This window comes from Oryzias latipes, chromosome 15 (assembly GCF_002234675.1).
Source record: "Oryzias latipes chromosome 15, ASM223467v1".
Lineage (NCBI taxonomy): Eukaryota > Metazoa > Chordata > Actinopteri > Beloniformes > Adrianichthyidae > Oryzias > Oryzias latipes.
This window is the reverse complement of record NC_019873.2, coordinates 15,221,538-15,227,139: the sequence shown is the minus strand read 5'-3', so window position 1 is coordinate 15,227,139 and position 5,602 is coordinate 15,221,538.

The window sequence follows — 5,602 nt, the reverse complement described above, 5'->3', positions numbered from 1 at the left end:
CGACGCCTGAGGTTGTGGCCTGAGTCCACGCATTGGATCAGTCCATGAGCAGGGTGGTGTCTGTCTCTGATGATCTTAGTCAATCTCCTCCTGCAGCGCTGTTTGTAGATGGTGTCCATGGATGGAAGGTTGCAACCTATGATTTTTCCAGCTGTATTAATGACCCTCTGCAGCATCTTCTTCTCTTTTAAGGTGGTGTTACCGAACCAGGCTGTTAGTCCGCTTGTGAGGATGCTTTCCACAAGCCCCCTGTAGGCTTGGGTGAGGGTCCGGCGCTTGAGACCGGCCTTCTTCAGCAGCCTGATGAAGTACAGCCTCTGCTGGGCTTTCTTCACTGTGGCAGCAGTGTTTCTTTCCCAGCTGAGGCGGTTTGTGATCTGCAGACCAAGGAACCGGTGGCAGTCGGTCCGCTCCACCACAGTCCCGTTGATGATGAGCGGTTGATGTGGCGGTGCTTTCCTTCTGTAGTCCACGATTATCTCTTTTGTTTTCTCTACGTTGAGAACAAGGTCGTTGTCCTCTCCGTAGATGGTGATCCTGTGCACAAGGTCTCTGTATGCAGACTCGTCCCCTCCTCTGATGAGGCCGAGGACGGTTGTGTCGTCTGCATACTTAATGATGATGTTGTTGGAGTCGGGGGAGGTGCAGTCGTGGGTGTAAAGTGAGAAGAGCTTTGGACTGAGGCAGCACCCCTGTGGTGTACCAGTGCTAACTGTCAGCTCAGCAGAGACCTGCTTTCCCATCCTCACCACCTGTGGTCGGTCAGTGAGAAAGTCAAGGATCCAGTTTCTGGTGGGTGTTGGTATTCCCAGATCTGCGAGTTTATCAGTCAGCTTCAGGGGCCTGATGGTGTTGAAGGCAGAGCTGTAGTCCAGGAACAGAATCCGGGCGTACGTGTTCTTGGTGTCCAGATGTTGCAGGGTGGAGTGAAGTGCCAGTGCCACCGCATCTTCTGCTGATCTGTTGGGGCGGTAGGCGAACTGGTGGGGGTCTACTGATTCGTCGACCAGGGAGTTGATGTGGGACAGAACCAGCTTTTCCAGACATTTCATTGCTGCAGGGGTGAGAGCCACGGGTCTAAGGTCGTTCATCGCTGCGGCGTGTGTTTTTTTCGGGACCGGCACGATCACAGAGGACTTGAAGATACGGGGCACTATTTCCTGCGATAGCGAGAGGTTGAAGATGTCTGTATACACCTCTGCTAGCTGCTCCGCACAGGCTTTCAGAACCCTTGGTGAAACGTGGTCTGGTCCCGTCGCCTTGTGTGGGTTCACCTGCTTCAGGGCCCTGAGGACCTGTTTGTGAGACACCTGCAGCGCAGCCTCTTCTGGGGCCCAGGAGGTCTTTTGGGGGACCTCTTTGTTGTTCTGGTCGAACCTTGCGTAGAAGCTGTTAAGGCTGTCTGGTAGGATGTTACTCTGGAACTCTGATCTGCTGGTGTTGTTTGTCTTGTAGTTGGTGATGGATTTGATCCCCTGCCACAGGCCTCTTGTGTTGGTTTCCCTGTGGCAGCTTTCAATTTTCTGACTGTAGTTCCTTTTGGCAGCTTTGATGGACTTCTGGAGGTCATAGCGGGCGTGTCTGTACGCTGTGCTGTCTCCAGATTTGAAGGCTGCACGCCGTTTGTATATTTTTGTTCGCACATCTGTGTTGAACCAGGGCTTTTGGTTAGGGAAGATGCGGATGGTCCGAGTTGGAATGCAAATGGAGGTGCACCAGTCTATGTAGCTGATTACTGTGTCCGTGTATTCATCAATGTTTGGTGAAGCTGCTTTGAAGATGCTCATGTCTGTGGCCTCCAAGCAAACAAACTCCAAACAAACTTGGGACCCACAAAAAAATATCTTATGTCTTTTCTAGACAACAATTTCTCCTTAGCTTTGCTTCAGCTCCAACAGAACTGACTGACTGCTGTGATTTCTGTTCTGTTTCTGGGGCAAAAAAAAATAAATACAGATCTGAGAGGTTTATGGAAGAATCTCAGGTTGGTATATGATCTCAGTTGATTTTCTTAGCTGGTGTGTTTCTGCCATGACTGATTGCAGTGAACTGTTAGTGAACAGATACCCAGTTCAGCTTGGACCTCCTGCTGTTCAGTCTCGCCTCTTCTGCTCATGCTCTGCAGAGAACCGTCCTTCAACACCGGAGCATTCAGGCCGGGCCACAGAAACCCCCCACGACCTGAGGAGACGAACACAGATGGGGTCACAGCGGAAAATAAATCAGCGTTAAGTACAGGCATTTTTGGGCCCATTTTATTTAAGACAGTGAATCTGAGTAATTCTTCTCCTTAACAGGGCAGAGAAATAAATGAATCAACTCTTGGCTATGAATACACTAGCATCCTGATGACGTCAACTGCTAATTAGCAGTCGCTCATCACAATTTCTAATTTATTAGCAACTATGCTCAAATTTAGAGTTGTGATATTTTCTTACTTTGAATTGATAAAGCAAAATAAAGAGTTTTATCTCAAATTCTACAATGACAAAAAGAAATAAAACGAAGAAAGTTAAGGTTTTACCTTCTCCAATGATCTGTCCTCGATTCAGGTCTCTCCTTAATTTCCGTTTTGTCCGCTTCCCTCTGCCCTTCCTGGCCCCGGCTCCGGACTCTGCCAGAACGCCTCTCCACAGCTCCTCTGCCGTCACTGTGAGGACACAAACCTCAAACATGTCAAGATTTGATTTTGTCTCTTCTTTTATGTTTCTGAAAACAGAAAAAAAGCCATCTGCCTTAAGCTTAAACACCACAGAATCCCTCCGCAAACTGATCAAACAAAATCTGCATAAAATGTTAGCAAACTCAAAGCGCCCTGACAGCTAGCTGACAGTTTGTCAAAGGGCTTTTCAATATCTCAAAAAGCACTCAGCTCTTCCACTTTGCTCTTTTTCTCGTTAGTTTTCTGTCTAAACAAGATCTATTAAAGTCATATAGTGAAAATAAAGGTCATTTCAGACCAACAGACTTGGTTTGATGAAACAGGAAATCAAATTCCCACCTTCAAGTTAGTTTGCTTTCACATTGCACTTTTGAGTACGAACCAAACTGGTTGGACTACATTGAACAGTTATGTCGTGCGGGGTGCCCAATATCCAAAATATTTTGGAAAAAAGGATGATGAAGAAACTTCTCCCAGATCATTTTGCCCACTAGATAACGTTTCAGAAAAAAAAGAATTAAGTAGATCTTTACTCTATTTTCCTTCTCTTTTCCTGCAACTAAAAGTAAGACTAAAAAGAGACTTTGTTTTACATTGATGGGGGCATAAATTAAGATGTTTTATGCCTACATTTGTAAAGGTCGTGAAGAGAAAGGCCAAGACAATAACTGCCTAAAGAATGAGTGGCATTTAGGAATGTTCTGAACTGCGAAGTGTTTTTAAGTGAAGCACTTTGAATTGTCTTTGTACACAAAACGTGATACAGAAATAGACTTCCCATGCCTAAATGTAAAAGTCGCTTAAAAAAGACACAAAAATCTAAATATTTAGAGATATTATTGACATATGAAGCAGCAGAAACAGTTGGATGCCTGTAGTAAATATTCAGCAGAAAACATCTGAGAATCAGTGAAAACTCTGAAATATTTGAACAAAAGCATGTTAATGTATGGATTTTTGGCTTTACATTTTTCCTCCCAACTTCCCACATCTTGAAGTTGTGTGATGAAAAAAAAACTGCTTCTTTATATGAAACATTTTTTTTTATTTACAGGTTTGTTGTGTTGTCAACATAAACTGAAGACTCAAATTTAGCAACAGTTAGCTAAAAAGTCAAGCCTGAAAGTATGATATTGGGACAAAAACGTAATTCTGCAAAACAAATTAAAAGAAAAAGTGTTTTGTTCTCTTAATCAGTTTTAACTTACACTTGTTAAAGAAGCTGCCATGTCTGGTCTGCTGCCATGTTGGTGGGTTGAGTGGAATCGAAGACTGTCGTTGGGAAAAAGAGGATGATGAGGCTCTACACACCAAATTGGAGAAGTGAACAGCGCCCACCGCAGCCTGAGAGCGGATTGAGGCGACACCTAAAAACACACAAAAAATATATCCATTAAGAAAACAACATACAGTCCATCCAAAGAAAACAACAGGACTGAATTGGGGTGCAGATATAATGACACGCTGTTCAAACCTTTTTTCCTTTAATTTATGATTTATTTACTGATCAGCCAAGGTATGTTCGGTTAATTTAATAGCCCTTTTTTTTAAAAGATGCAGTTAAAAATACTTTTCAGAGGCACTGAACAATTTAGCAGCACCAGAACAAAAACAAAACAAGACGATAATAAGAGAAATCATAAAAATGGCAGGGTTAAAATCAAAGACAAAATAGGACCAAAAAATTCCTCCAATGAACAAAGCTTGTACCATGTTTATTTATTTTAATTTTTTTAAAACTATTAGCCACTGCAAAATGTATAGTTTGCACTGTTTCTTCTAAACTAAACCCTTAAGAGCCATTAAGGTCCATTTCTCACTGATGACAACCTCGTAGTAGCCACAGAGTCCTACTTCACCCATAGAAAAATAAAACACTTGTTTGTATTTATGTTATTGTTGCTATTACTATCAATATAATGAACTGTTGTTGTTTATGTCCTTTTCCAAAATATGAAATAGTTTATAACGTTTTACAGAGGCTCACATGACCTTTTTTCAAAATAAAAGACTTCCTGTGTCACTTAGGTTCATACCAATGCAGCAAATGTAGTTAGTGTAATGTCAGCAGTAAAATAATAATAATAATAATCATAATAGTCAAATCTCTATCCGTGTCCTTAACATCTGCGTTGTTTACAGTTCCAATAACGTAAGCCATACCGAAAGCTTATGTTTTCCTTAAGGACGTTTTTGTGTGAAACGACACGACGACACGCCACAGAGTACCAAACAATCAAAGATGACTGATAACAATAAGGGATTTATACTTTTAGGTTTTATTTTGCCATAATTTTAAAAAATTCAACATGTTTGAATCAACATTTATTTGTCCTTTAAGTTCCTTTCAATAGAAATATATCTTAAAAAAGTTTGAATACCAGACTGACAGGGTTTTTCCAGACGAATATAGCACACTGAGATTTAGATGTTTAGAAAAATAAAAAAAATAAACAGGGTATTAACTGTAAAACGGGGAATAGCGCGTTATGGTGACTAAAAACTACACAAAACGTATTCTTTAAAGAAATATAATTTACCTCCGATTGTGATACGGAGGGCACTGCACACCCTTACGGACGCCGCCATGTTTGATGACTGAGGGTCCTCACACTAACTAAAAGACGACTAACAGGTGCCTGAACAAAAAGAGGGAATAAAATCTATATTTATAGGAATTTATTATATATATATATAATAATATAATAATATAATTATATATATATATATATATATATATATATATATATATATATATATATATAATAATATAATTATATATATATATATATATATATATATATATATATATATATATATATATATATATATATATATAATTATATATATATATATATATATATATATATATATATATATATATATATATATATATATATATATATATATATATATATATATATATATATATATATATAT